Genomic DNA, 16,300 nt, shown 5'->3' with positions numbered 1-16,300 from the left:
TTTAGCCAGATACATATTTCTAAGAAACTATGAGTACGTACAGTTTTATAGATTTTAAAATGTGATATACAGAAATGTAGCATTATCATATTTTTTTAACTCAATCCTGACTTTCCGACATTTAAATTTAAAATTCACACCTTTCGGAACTCACACTTATCCTAGATCATGACGACTGATAAGAGTTTCACGGATCGTGGTGGTCCACGCATTTCAGGAACTCTGCACGTTTTTCGTAGATTTTGACGTGGGAGAATGTACGTATTTGTGAAATGGATTATTTTACACGCGAAATATTTCCAGCCAATGCGATAGACCGTGATATAAGCAAAGTACTACATAGCCAATGATACCATAGAGCTAAAAACAAAATGATAACATGGGATTAAATAGATGATTACACCACAGTCCCTCTATCATAGAGGGACTATGATTACACACACGAAATACGAATGAAATCGCAAGACTCGGACTCAGTGCTCCACGCAACGCTGAGTACGCACTCATCACGTGATTAACAGCCTTCCATGATGTTAGAGCAGTAAAATAATATCAACAATCACCTGACTACGTTCATTCCTCGATAGTATAGTGGTAAGTATCTCCGCCTGTCACGCGGAAGACCGGGGTTCAATTCCCCGTCGGGGAGGTGTTTATTTTATTTTTTTCATTACTTTAACTTTATTTTTCTGTTCTTTTTAGTTTTATATGTTCGATAGCCTATCTAGTTCACGTGTAAATATTTTTTTTCTTCTTAAATCTGCCCGACGAAAAATGTTCATGATTAGTTGAATTGCAAGCAAACAGGCCGGTGTTTATTGGTACACGGTTCCATGCAATGAGTATGGGACGCTGTATTTGAAAAACGAAAAAAAAAAATACTGTATTTGGCACTCAATTTAAAAGCCAATAGACACCGTGACATCAATCATGTGCATTAGTGTAAAATTGTGCAATTGTTTTTCGATATTATCGATCACGGTATGTGAATATTTTGATAGTTTAAAATGAAAAAAACAAAATGAAAAAACAAAAAACAGTCAACTTTTGTATAACCGGACTTGCTCTGATGCGGGCGTTTGCACTGCATTCTGGGCAATGAATTCCGCGGAGTACGATGACACAGTCAAGCGGACGGTAATCATAATATATCGAATAGACCATTTTCCGTTCACTGCGAGAATCACGCGTTATGCGTGAAATCGAACGTAAAAACAGGACAAACAAAGGTCATAGCGTCGTAGTGGCGTCAAACATCGCGTGGGATTCCACAAACGCGAACATATTTTGGGGACATTTCCATGCTTGGTAATGTGCTGTCCACATTTGATGATAGGCAATTTCGATTAAGTAAGGGTATTCGGAAGCAATATTCCTCTGTCGAAGATCGGCCGGTCAATGTAAGCTGCGAAATAAAGAAATTCTAGTTCAAAATCAAATTGTTCGATTTTTGCGGCAGACGTTCGACGCGCGTCTTTCATGCATCTCGCGAGATCTCGCAATTGTACGGAAAATCACCTATTGCGTACAGGTCATCAATTTCGTCTGGCAAATACGTCAGTTTGTTTCGTCGTGGCGGCATAGCGCCCTCTGCTGTCTGCGCTACGATATACCAAGTGAAAGTAACAAATGTAGCAGAATAAAACACAGAACGTATTGAATATATTAACCGGTATTACGGAAAAACTGGTTAAACTAAAATTGTCATCTAAAATTGTTTCAATGATGGAGACGACTAGGTTACTCTGACACAAGAATTTCTGTGTTATTCCATGTGACAGGTTATTCATTTGAAAGTCCGAAGAACTTTGACTCCCGAGCTAGATTTTGAATGAATCTCAGTTGGAAATGGCCGCCAGACTCGGAATAAAATTTAACACTAAGAAAATACAAAACGACCGAAGTTACATACTTACATATTTGTGATGTCACTAATTCTCAATTCTTTGTTAGACTCATTTCCTATAGACACCGCGCCCTCTAGCGACAAAGCACATCCGTGACGGCAAAATGGCGTAAATGAATGAAAGTAGTTCCAAGCGACGACTGTGATTGGTCGTGTAGATTTCAGTGATTCTCTCCTGTACAATATTTACCATTGAGGGAAGACTACAGATCAAATCAACATAGATGTTGTGAACGGCGTTGTTTACGCCCGTTTACGTCACCTATGTGCGTTGTCGCTAGATGGCGCGACATATTTGAACGGTGTACGGAATGATACGTCACCAGCGATACAGAACATGTATGAATTCTTCATCCGGCGATCAATGCATTTACGTTCATTTCCCCTCCATGATGTACGGTTGTGTCATGAATTTGTTTTCGCGTATCTGTTAACCGACTTAATTAGCTGATTATTAGCGAATTGCTGTGTTATGTCTGTCATCGTGTAGGCCTATTTGAAATTTTGGACGGAACTTGGCTCAGTGATTTGGAACTAATTACCAGATAACCACCGCTTTTTAGACTACTCATTCTGACAGTTTATATTCATAGTTATTAATGTAGTGAACGATTAATCAAAAGATATGACGTATTCAGTACTTAGTGTGATTGGCTTTATGATTGAAGGTTACGCCCTAGAGTCTTTTACTGCTTTGTAATTGGTTAGAGTTGTGAAAATGAATAAAGAGAGTTTGAGTTGGTCTTAAAGAGTACTCTACGATAGACGCAGAAGAGGGAGTGCAGTCGAGAGTCGAGTCCAGGGGCGAGCCTTGAGGCAGTCCAGTCTTGGGCGAGTCTTGGTTCAGCCTTGTGAGAGTCATGGGGACTTTTCCCCAGGGCGCTGTGTCTTATAGAGTGCTCCAAAAGATCGACTAAGACGAGAGCTGAAACGTATTTCGTTGTGTGTGTCTTATTTGACTGTAAAGTTAAAGTGACTTTCCCGATCCCGTACCTCAAGGGGACGAGATAGAGAGACGAGACGAGTTTCCCCCAGTGTGGAGAACCCCGAGAGAGAAGATTTACCCCCGTGATAGTATTACCATTGTCAGTTTATATTAAGGTGTTACATAACGCAACATAATGGGTTGTTTCTTTGATCGTGGTTCTCCACTAATATTGCTAATAATGAGGGCTTCTTGGGGAATATTACAAACGAAATAATGATCATATGACGCGGCGCTAACCAACTGACGTACACCATTGTAATCACACATCGTCATCAGTATACCGCCTCAAATGATCGCTGCCCACATTGTTGTCACGGAGTAGTAAGTAGTATGTAAACAATACGTTGCGTGCCATCAGATTCATCACTACTATAAATAATAAAGCGTACGGTGTCATCAAAAAACACGGTGTGGGGTGCAATTTGTACGTGGGTGTCACCGTATCTATAAAAAATACCTTTAATAACTATCAAACTGAAAACAAATAAATAATGGCATATTTTCCTAATTTAAGTAGTCGAGCCCTTCACAAAACATGTAACACATTTTCCGGAGCAATATGGATTTATCGACGAGTCTAATTAACGATACGCCCGACGTTGGTTGCGTAATCAGTATTTGAATTCATCTGTCAACGCTGTGGGTTAAAGGTTTATTAACACAACCGCCAGAGGACTCTTACGTGTAACTAATGCATTATGACGTCACAGTGACGAGTCATTGTCTAAATGATCATCCCCAAGGCGCATCTGTTGACAGAATCGTGCGTAAAGGATCAATGTTTCGTGACTGCATCATCGACGCGACTCACGCTAAATGGTTTCCCCAACAGCCTAGCGTAGTGCGGATTTGCCTTACGAACCATCGTGATTAGTTTCGCTCTCAACGCACGTGTTATGTGACCAAGTAATTTATCAATGAATTATTTTTTAGATCACAGCACCTCCATCAGAGGGTGGTGCGATGTATTTTATATTGCCACCCATTGGCAGTAACTCACGTGGTTGTTTGTTTGTTCTCCAAGATTACTTCATATCTGAAAAAAAAAATCACATGACGCCATATTGGCGATGAGACTGATCCTTCTTTCGACCAATTGACTCAAATAACGAACAGATATGCTCACAGAGATGACGTGGCGTGACAAGTTACGAGGCGGAACTTGACAATTTACCAGGCTATTCAAAAATATATGTAAGATTTTTTTTCACGGCGTCTGTATAAACGATTAGCTATTGGCGAAACAATTTATTGAAACATGCAGTCAACGAAACAAAAGTGTCAACCATTCAAATTCAGAATAATTTCTTTGAAGAGACAGTTCCATAGTCGAAACAGAACTATTTTGTTCATGAGAAAATTGATGTTTTTTTTTTTTACCAAAGTAGTATGAAAAAAAATGGTATTTTTTTTACCCAAAAGGGCACATATTCTGTAATTTTTTCTATGCTATCGAAAAAGAGTAATTTCTCGAAACGTCTAGCTATTTTGAATAGTAATTTATAACAACGATTATAAAATATTATCATATACCACGAGTATATAACGATGCAGTCATAACTACGCATATGTGTTCACTAAGTCCCATTCAACGCATACGTTGACATAGTGACCAATTACAAAGACCATCTATATACTGTTGAACATTCATCAAACAAGCTACGTGTTGAAATACTAACAAAACTTAAAAGTCGATACCACTTGTTACGACAATGCATTATATATACTGAACGTTAGCCAATCTGTATTTTAAACAGAAGAACAATAAATTAAAAGAACAATGCGACACTGTCACCATCAATTCTTGTAATTAGTCAATTTTATTGTATCGACGTGGCGGTATTGTTTATAGTAAAGGCGAGTCTTCGATTTTATAGTGGTTAGTGTCAAGCGGTAGATCGAGGTCAAATTCAGAGATAAACGAGATTAAATTATGATTATGAAACATGTCGAATATGCAGCAATTAATTCTCACTTCACTGATTCGCAAAGTCCTCGGGATGATGGCGGAGCACGTGTACCATCAGGTTATCATCATTAATACCATACCAATATCGGTTGGTCTGTTTTAGATAAACTATAATATAATCGAACGTTGGAATATTTGAGACAAACCTTCAAAGACAGAGACTAGGACGTTGATATATGTTAACACAGTATACCATTACGTATTTGATGATGGTGTTTTTAACTATTTTCGAGAGGATTCCTTTTTCGCAAAATGTAAAATTTATTTACATTTGTATATATTGTGTAACTCAAATTCTAAGCGATTGTCCAGCGTACGCTTCTATATTCCAATTGTGTTATCATGCATTTTTTGAACTATAGATTATTTTATGTTTAAAAATATTTGTAAAGACCAGCAGTTTTAATACAATGTTTTCAATAGTCTATTTTGGGTCATTTGACAAGTAATCCGTTAGACGAAACATTGGTACGGCATGCGCACTACCGTATTTGCCTATATCTAAGCTAGGCTATAGTAACTTTGAGAATGTCTGAATCACATATCAACTTTTAAGTTGTTTTTCGCTTGTTGCTACCTTGGCGCTCTTCTTTCCACTTCAAATAGCACGCTATTTCTGTGTACTATATCAGTCGCCAATAATTCCTAATTTCCCTCCAGACACGATTTTTAGGTCGACAGCTTACCCATGAGCTTCGTTTCTGTCGAATGCGTAATGCAAAACACAGAGTCATGTCGGGTTCAATAAACTTAGCTGCATGCCAGTGGAAATGTTATCCGATGTTCTGGTACGAAGTTGGGGATACTGACTCTACCCAGCATGCATCTGCGTTGTTTTCTCTATAGTTCGCTTCCCACCCGACCTGGTCGTATGCAAATGTCTCATATTTACCAAGGGCACTTCAATCAATATCCACTGTCCGTTTTCTGGGTTGTTTTTTTTTGTGTGTGTAGATGTCAACTTCTAAGCGAATCGCACAATGCACTCTAGGTGACTTCTCTCAAATTTTAGATGTCCGGTCATCATGAATCAGAAAGTTCCTTCCATTCATTCCATCAACATCACTTCCCGGGAACGGTTCTTTGTTTCAGACAATACAGCACCTTCTTTTTCCCAATTTGTATCAATTTATTAAAAGAAATTAAAGTAAATATAATATTCCTGAAGGAATCACATAATCATCATGAATGCAAGATATTCGAATAGTTGGAATCCATTACCATATAAATCGGGGTCTATGAATGGTGTATCTCATAACTACAGTGTACTGTAAAATGACTAATTTTCACTGGGTTTAAATTTCACTGATTTACCATTTCAGACATATTCAGTGGGTTTTAAATTCACGGTTTCGTCATTTAGATAATGTGTTCTATGCTAAATTTTACATATTCACTGGGTTTTAATTTAGCGCATTTTCCAGTCAGCGAAATAAGCTAAATTAAAACCCAGTGAATAATTACCCCCTTTACAGTATTTTAATTCAGATTCGTCTTTTGAAAAACTCTTAAACATGTATGTTCACGCGCCACTCCACGGAATATGACGTCATAACCTCCTTTCTAACACCCGGGACTACATCTGTCAGTTATCGAGCTGTAGGTCGTAAGGTGCACTCAATCAAGATTTAAAGCGAAGGGGTCGTCACTTGCGCACGCGCGGGAATTGAGACCCTCGCGACGATAACAACGCACGCTAAAAACGCAAAAGATCATGGGTAGACGCTTGTTTGTAAACAGCAACACGCTATGGCTGTCTGCCGCATGCGCATGCGACGACCCCCCCCCCCCCCGCTTTAAATACATCGACCGTCATTTGACGAAATTTGCGAATTTAAACAAGATCGCAAAAGTTTCGACGCTCACCTTTCATTTTAATCATTGGTCATAATAATTTATCGCACGACTCGTCTAATTGGTCACGTGATATTGTAATCAATCACGTGATACCCGTATTGCATACCCTTATTGACACTGGCTCAAGTATTTGAATTGCGTATCATATAGAAATCTGAATACATCACGTAACATTTGTTCGAAAAGGTTGCACTATTAGTGTAAAGTAAGGGTATGACCTGACAGATACTATCCGCCACAGATTACTAATACCGCGACATGCTGGCGTTCAGTGGCAGATGGCTACTTACGAAACGTCTATCAGTGTACTCAGTGTTTTTTTTTTTTTTTTTTGGTTTTTTTTTTTTTTTTTGCTTTTCCATATTTTATTATCACAAGACAACAGGCAGTAAAATATCGCGCATTTATTTACGTAGTGTAGGAAGAATTGGGTGATGTTTGATGAAAAGGGAAAGGGGAAATAAAATGTACTTGAAGGAAGTTATTCACAATAGAAATTAAAATGTCTCGTGACAAAGTATGGTAATAACTCGCTTTCAGTGCCCACTAGTTATTTGTGTAGTATGTGTCATACGCCAAATAAAACAGTGACTGGTTGCTTGCGAAATAATTTTTAACATACAACAGAACCGCCTCCGAGTGAACTAACTGGATGGCTTTTCCTAAAAGCAGTTGGAAACATATTATTTTATTTCACATACTGAGCGGAATTGTGTATCATCTAAATTATCATTTCATGTATTGCGTCAAAGAACGGAATTACGTATAAAGATGGGACCGAGTATAATGCGCTATTATATATGATAGTGATTTCGACAAGATGTCGACCACTTAGCAAAATAAAACAAAACGTACATAACCAAATTAGCGTCTGCACAAATATAAGAACGATCTCATAATTTGGATTTGCGCTCAGAGTCAATTAATTATCGACAAATTACCTGAATACAAAATTAGGTCATTTGACTTGGCAATGAAAAGATTAATTACACGTATATTCATTGCATACATGTATATTAAAACGATTGGCATGTTGGATTAAAGATCATGTTAGTAGAGTAAAATAAACAAATAAGCCTCTCTTATTTATGATTATATTACACCGAATTTTCCTTTTTTATAAACTTAATTTACTTGTTCAGGAAAGCAATGTATTTTTTTAAATATTTATTAATTTGTATTTACACAGAGGAAGTTGAAAATTAAGCAGTGGCTGCTTGTAACGAAAAATGTAATATCTATATAGAGCGAGCATAATAGTTGGTACTCACAATATCGAATAATTATTCAACGTAATAGATAAATAATCCCCAAGGGATACGATCACAACTACTTTTTTACATCTGAGAAGAAATTCGGTCAAAAAAACTAGTTTACTGCATATATGTTGTAAAGTTAAATTAAACAACGAAGAATCATCTTATTTTTTCCTGTCATGCTAATTAAGTATTACACGAGTAACTAAATCGCATTCATCAGCCGAAAGGTATACACACTATATACTCAAACGTTACAATCGTTGAAAAAGAAATATGATATTCGGCAGTTTTAGATCGCGGCTAAATCCACAAACCCTCTGCTATACGTTGACCAGATTGCAAAACAAAATGGCAAACAATCTGCAAAAAATGATTAGATTACTGTAAACAATGTACAAACACGTTTAGCCAAACTGGTCGTGCAGGAATTAGATACTATCATAAAACAACTGTGCAACTGGTCAAACGCAAGTTCACAAAATTAACTTTAGGCGGCCATATTTGTTCAGATCAAAAAGCTGAATAAATGCACCCAGTTCATTGAAATTGGTCAATGACTGAATAAAACGCTAGGGTACACGAATTTTATTCCAAAATAGAGGGTAACGAAAGTAGAGCAATTCGCAACAATGATATGTTGAAACGTGAAACCTACAACATGACAGTGTACTGGTTCTGTCATATATTTCACGAGTACTTCTTTCGGTAAGTGAGTTCGCTCACACCCAACGAGAGGAGAGTGTTTGAAATAAGTAATGTTTTCGTTCGATCAGCTGTGGATTGGTTCGACTAGTGCTCCAGTGATGTGAAAAGCAAATTTTGATGCATACAATACCGACTTTCGTGTTTCAACACACTTTCCCCGGATAAACATGTTTTGTTCATGCTAAATACAGCAGCACAGAACGTAACACATTGAGTTCTATTATTGTTTACAAAGTTGTATACAACACACTTGCATGTAAAGACTAATGCAATACAACTACTGTAGTTTATGTTTTGGGCTTTTGTATACGTACAGATACTCAACATTCAATATAAACTAAAGCGTAAATATTGGAATACTGTAAAACACGTTGAATTAGCCACACGCAATTTAAGGAAATTTGACTCAATGCACAAATTTACAGAATCTTAATTTAGCTTAAAGCGGGGTAGTCGTCATCTACGCATGCGTCAGGTGGCCATAACGTGTCATTGTTTACAAATAAGCGTTACCCATGAGCCTTTGCGTTCTTAGCGTGTGTTGTTATTGTCGATTGGGACTCAATTCCCGCGCGTGCGCAGGTGACGACACTCCCGCTTTAAGTGTAAACAATCTCATTGTGAGAATTGAATATACTTTATTTTAATTTGGCGACATCTTGAATTGCCGAGGCTGCGAACTAGTTAAACTAACACCAAGCTATAAATACATGTTTTACAATATATTTTCTATGAAGGTATATTCTAGTTACATTTTTGATGTTGCGGCGGTACGCCTTACTCAGCTCTAAATCCCTCCGCCAGGGGGAGGGGAGTCACAAAAGCACCCAGAATGCAATTTCCTCTATTTTATAAGTATATTTCGGCAACTGACGTCATGCTTGTTAAACGCGGACGGGGACTAGGTCACACAGGCATTCGCATAGCCTTTGTTTTCGTGCCACTACATGGGAACTAATCGTTGAGAGACAATACACAGCGGAGATTACAGATAATTTATTTATATTGATACATACATACATGTAAACAAATCTTTATTTTGAAATCAGTCTCATCAAATTCCAAACGTATGGTACGTTTACAGATGCTAACCCAAACAACTCGGGGCGGGGGTATCGTGTAAATTAACGGCTATCGTTTGTATTTCCTACACATGTGAATCAAATGACTGCCAGTGGTGTCGTAGTGGGACCTGCAGTTTAGCCAATATTCCGTCTTTTATCGCGGAATGAGTCTGTAATTGTACACGTTGTCGGGGACGTACACCTATAAACTGTTCGGCCCAGTAAGGTGTAACAGTGAGGTACATAATGTGGCCCCACCCAAATCACATAACAGTCTATACAATTTTCAAAAACCATAAAGTTCATTTACTTCACTTTCAGTGTTCAATCACACGTACTCCAAAAATGACTGTGTTGGGGAGTTACTCAAAATATTGCTCTCAGCACAGATATATATACTACACTATCTGTATAACATGAAGAACTGATACTAAAAGCAAAGACTCGTCAGTGATTATATCTCAGTTTTACACGTTCATTTCAATGATATTTTAGGGTTGGGTCATTTAAAGTAATTATATTTAGGCCACGAGCACGCCAAGCCATGCAATTGTTCTTTACCTAAACATTCTTTACGATTTTTTTCTCTCTAGCATAAGATATAAAAATGTTTTTTCTTTGTTTCAAAGTTTCTGTTTTCAGGCACAAATACTGTGATAATCGCCATACATTTGATATGCCAACAATAATATACTAACACCAAGAGAAATTTCTTTTCAGAACTGCCATACTATTTCAAAGTTTACCTCTTGAAAGCAAGTAAGTAATCAACAACTTTTTTTTAGTTTAATATCGAAGTTACAACCCACATGGAATATTCTCCAATAACCACTACCTTTGCTGATCCAGTTGTCAATTATGCTTTTGATTACTGAACCTACTTAACAAACAGAACTATACTGAAGTGGAAATGCACTAAGTTTCTTTGATCTTAGTATATTTTCAGTGCCTGGTGCGTCAAATGTAAGAATGCATTACCGACACAGATAAGAATTGCAAATACAAACTTGGATGGGAATACATTGCCAACTTATGCAGATGGGAATGCATTGCCAACTTATGCAGATGGGAATGCATTGCCAACTTATGCAGATGGTAATGCACTGCCAACTTATGCAGATGGGAATGCATTGCCAACTTATGCAGATGGGAATGCATTGCCAACTTATGCAGATGGGAATGCATTGCCAACTTATGCAGATGGGAATGCATTGCCAACTTATGCAGATGGGAATGCATTGCCAACTTATGCAGATGGGAATGCAATGCCAACTTATGCAGATGGGAATGCATTGCCAACTTATGCAGATGGGAATGCATTGCCAACTTATGCAGATGGGAATGCATTGCCAACTTATGCAGATGGGAATGCATTGCCAACTTATGCAGATGGGAATGCATTGCCAACTTATGCAGATGGGAATGTATTGCCAACTTAGGTAGATGGGAATGTATTTCCAACTAATACCGACGAGCATGTATTGCAACTAACTCACACAGCTGGGAAAGTATTACAAATAGCTCACACAGATCAGAATGTATTACAAACTCATACAGATCAGAATGTATTGCAAACTCACAGAGATCAGAATGTAATACAAACTCACACAGATAAAAATGAATTACAAACTCACACAGATAAGAATGTATCACAAACTCACACAGATAAGAATGTATCACAAACTCACACAGATCAGAGTGAATTACAAACTCACGCAGATAAGAATGTATCACAAACTCACACAGATAAGAATGTATCACAAACTCACACAGATAAGAATGTATCACAAACTCACACAGATAAGAATGAATTACAAACTCACACAGATAAGAATGTATCACAAACTCACACAGATAAGAATGTATCACAAACTCACACAGATAAGAATGTATTACACACTCACACAGATAAGAATGTATCACAAACTCACACAGATCAGAATGAATTACAAACTCACACAGATAAGAATGTATCACAAACTCACACAGATAAGAATGTATCACAAACTCACAGATAAGAATGTATCACAAACTCACACAGATAAGAATGTAATGCCAACTCGTACAGATCAGAATGTATTGCAAACTCATACAGATCAGAATGTATTGCAAACTCACACAGATCAGAATGTATTGCAAACTCACACAGATCAGAATGTATTGCAAACTCATACAGATCAGAATGAATTGCAAACTCATACAAATCAGGATGTATTGCAAACTCATACAAATCAGAATGTATTGCAAACTCATACAGATCAGAATGTATTGCAAACTCATAGAGATCAGAATGTATCACAAACTCACACAGATAAGAATGTATCACAAACTCACACAGATAAGAATGAATTACAAACTCACACAGATAAGAATGTATCACAAACTCACACAGATAAGAATGTATCACAAACTCACACAGATAAGAATGTATCACAAACTCACAGATAAGAATGTATCACAAACTCACACAGATAAGAATGTAATGCCAACTCGTACAGATCAGAATGTATTGCAAACTCATACAGATCAGAATGTATTGCAAACTCACACAGATCAGAATGTATTGCAAACTCACACAGATCAGAATGTATTGCAAACTCATACAGATCCGAATGTATTGCAAACTCACACAGATCAGAATGTATTGCAAACTCACACAGATCAGAATGTATTGCAAACTCATACAGATCAGAATGTATTGCAAACTCATACAGATCAGAATGTATTGCAAACTCATACAGATCAGAATGTATTGCAAACTCATACAGATTAGAATGTATTGCAAACTCATACAGATCAGAATGTATTGCAAACTCATACAGATCAGAATGTATTGCAAACTCATACAGATCAGAATGTATTGCAAACTCATACAGATTAGAATGTATTGCAAACTCATACAGATCAGAATGTATTGCAAACTCATACAGATTAGAATGTATTGCAAACTCATACAAATCAGAATGTATTACAAACTCATACAGATCAGAATGTATTACAAACTCATACAGATCAGAATGTATTGCAAACTCATACAGATCAGAATGTATTGCAAACTCATACAAATCAGAATGTATTACAAACTCATACAGATCAGAATGTATTGCAAACTCACACAGATCAGAATGTATTGCAAACTCACACAGATCAGAATGTATTGCAAACTCACACAGATCAGAATGTATTGCAAACTCATACAGATCAGAATGTATTGCAAACTCATACAAATCAGAATGTATTACAAACTCATACAGATCAGAATGTATTGCAAACTCATACAGATCAGAATGTATTGCAAACTCATACAGATCAGAATGTATTGCAAACTCACACAGATCAGAATGTATTGCAAACTCACACAGATCAGAATGTATTGCAAACTCATACAGATCAGAATGTATTGCAAACTCATACAGATCAGAATGTCTTGCAAACTCATACAGATCAGAATATATTGCCAACTCGTACAGATCAGAATTTATTGCAAACTCATAGAGATCAGAATGTATCACAAACTCACACAGATAAGAATGTATCACAAACTCACACAGATAAGAATGTATCACAAACTCACACAGATAAGAATGTATCACAAACTCACACAGATAAGAATGTATCACAAACTCACAGATAAGAATGTATCACAAACTCACACAGATAAGAATGTAATGCCAACTCGTACAGATCAGAATGTATTGCAAACTCATACAGATCAGAATGTATTGCAAACTCACACAGATCAGAATGTATTGCAAACTCACACAGATCAGAATGTATTGCAAACTCATACAGATCAGAATGTATTGCAAACTCACACAGATCAGAATGTATTGCAAACTCACACAGATCAGAATGTATTGCAAACTCATACAGATCAGAATGTATTGCAAACTCATACAGATCAGAATGTATTGCAAACTCATACAGATCAGAATGTATTGCAAACTCATACAGATTAGAATGTATTGCAAACTCATACAAATCAGAATGTATTACAAACTCATACAGATCAGAATGTATTACAAACTCATACAGATCAGAATGTATTGCAAACTCATACAGATCAGAATGTATTGCAAACTCATACAAATCAGAATGTATTACAAACTCATACAGATCAGAATGTATTGCAAACTCACACAGATCAGAATGTATTGCAAACTCACACAGATCAGAATGTATTGCAAACTCATACAGATCAGAATGTATTGCAAACTCATACAGATCAGAATGTATTGCAAACTCATACAGATCAGAATGTATTGCAAACTCATACAAATCAGAATGTATTACAAACTCATACAGATCAGAATGTATTGCAAACTCATACAGATCAGAATGTATTGCAAACTCACACAGATCAGAATGTATTGCAAACTCACACAGATCAGAATGTATTGCAAACTCATAGAGATCAGAATGTCTTGCAAACTCATACAGATCAGAATATATTGCCAACTCGTACAGATCAGAATTTATTGCAAACTCATAGAGATCAGAATGTATCACAAACTCACACAGATAAGAATGTATCACAAACTCACAGATAAGAATGTATCACAAACTCACACAGATAAGAATGTAATGCCAACTCGTACAGATCAGAATGTATTGCAAACTCATACAGATCAGAATGTATTGCAAACTCATACAGATCAGAATGTATTGCAAACTCATAGAGATCAGAATGTATTGCAAACTCACACAGATCAGAATGTATTGCAAACTCATACAGATCAGAATGTATTGCAAACTCACACAGATCAGAATGTATTGCAAACTCATACAGATCAGAATGTCTTGCAAACTCATACAGATCAGAATATATTGCCAACTCGTACAGATCAGAATGTATTACAAACTCATAGTCAAAGAGAATTTTATTTTGTAAAACCAATATAGGGCAATGTTATTTATTTTAGCGCAGTATATATACAACTGACATATCAGTTATTTGCAATATTCCTAATTTTTGCAAATATCTCAATAATAGTTAAGACTGGTGCAAACAAAAACATCAACTTAGTGTATGACATTCAGCGCATCGAAATGCGAAAATGCTTAGTCGTCTCTGATGTGTAGTCAGTAACATCCTAAAAGATGATTCAAACGTTTAATACTCTATGTAAATTTTGTAATTAAGCCTTCACTATTATCTTTTGAGAATGATATATATGAAAAGGGTTATACATGGGGAATAATTGCAAACGTCAAAATTATTAGGGATTTAAATATGTATTTTATTTGTCTGAAATAATAACTCTGCCAAAAAATACTCCATTTGTTTGACTGAATTAATTTTAAAAACTTGGCATTGACATCAAACATGGTAGGTTACTGGTGCACGGCATTTTGTTTCGCGTTTAGATTTCAAATAGCCGATCGGTAGCCATTTTTTTCACAATTGTTCTATCCGTTGCTCAGAAATATTTCGATTTAAATTTGATAATAATGGGCTGCATTTTGATGACCTTTGATCCACTAGTGGCCATTATTTGTCCCACACTTTTGTCCTGTATGTTTCTCATGCCATACCTGGGTTGATTTCATTCAAACTTACCATAAAACAACACACATGTTTTGGTCTGCAGTTTCATTCATCATGTCAAAACTAGTCTATGCGTGGGTTATACACTGGTGTACGATGTGAGAATCTTATTTCTATAAAGCTCGCTTTGAATTAACACAATCTGGAAAAGGTGTCATTTGAAGTATCACCATATTGTCAACATGCTGAATATAATCGCACGCATTTCGTTATGTTTAATTGATATCGTCATTACAATATAGAGAACAGGGACTAGAGGACTAGGACAATGACTTGTTCTATTTTGATTTATACATTATGAATTGTGTTATGATTACCATACTGAAATAGTTTTTATCATTATTTCGTCGTTTTGATTGATCATTCATTCATGTTTGTACGTATCATTGACGAATGGAACAGCTCGACAGAATATAAATTTAATAATTGTGATAAGGCTGTAATTTTATTATTACTTTCCTCATTGATTTCTAATGTGGTCTACTTCACATTAACTTTACATTTGCTGTTACAAACCATCTGATGAATCCTCATAACATGTAATATTAAATTCAGAACAAAATAGTTTTTGATTTGTGGATCACTTACAGAAAATGCAGTATATATTGATAGACAGTTCACCTATTTTTTTCCCTGTTAATGTGGCCTCAGTTGTTTGAAATATGCTATAAAATGATGAAGTTACCAAGCAATGCAAGCTACAAGCTGATTACGGATTTCATTATGCTCACTGGGTACGTAAATAAAGTGCAACCACTGAATTTGTTGGTTTACCTTTAAATATGAAGTGGAAATGTATAGATTGAAACATTTTTGTTTGAAAAGGGCATTTTTTCAGTTGTTGGTGGATTAAATTTCCATTTATTTCCTAAAACACATGTTTGCAACTTTTTTCTTTTTCACTGTCCCTATTTGCATTTTTTCTAGCAAATGTACGTTTGCAAAAGTTTTTCCCAAATTTGTAATTTCAGGTGATTGGAAGGCATCGAACGAGTCACCAACGG

At 36.3% G+C, this 16,300-nt stretch overlaps 1 non-coding gene across 1 annotated transcript; it reads left to right on the top strand.

Moving 5' to 3' along the window:
* Window positions 1–577: 577 nt before the first annotated feature.
* TRNAD-GUC (transfer RNA aspartic acid (anticodon GUC)) lies at window positions 578–649 on the top strand. The gene has a single exon. It is a non-coding gene; the product is annotated as a tRNA-Asp (tRNA).
* The last annotated feature ends 15,651 nt before the right edge of the window (window positions 650–16,300 follow it).

This window comes from Saccoglossus kowalevskii, chromosome 8 (genome assembly GCF_978046115.1).
Source record: "Saccoglossus kowalevskii chromosome 8, keSacKowa6.1, whole genome shotgun sequence".
NCBI classification, from domain to species: domain Eukaryota; kingdom Metazoa; phylum Hemichordata; class Enteropneusta; family Harrimaniidae; genus Saccoglossus; species Saccoglossus kowalevskii.
The sequence above is the reverse complement of the archived record's forward strand: the minus strand, read 5'-3'. Positions and strand labels throughout refer to the sequence as shown.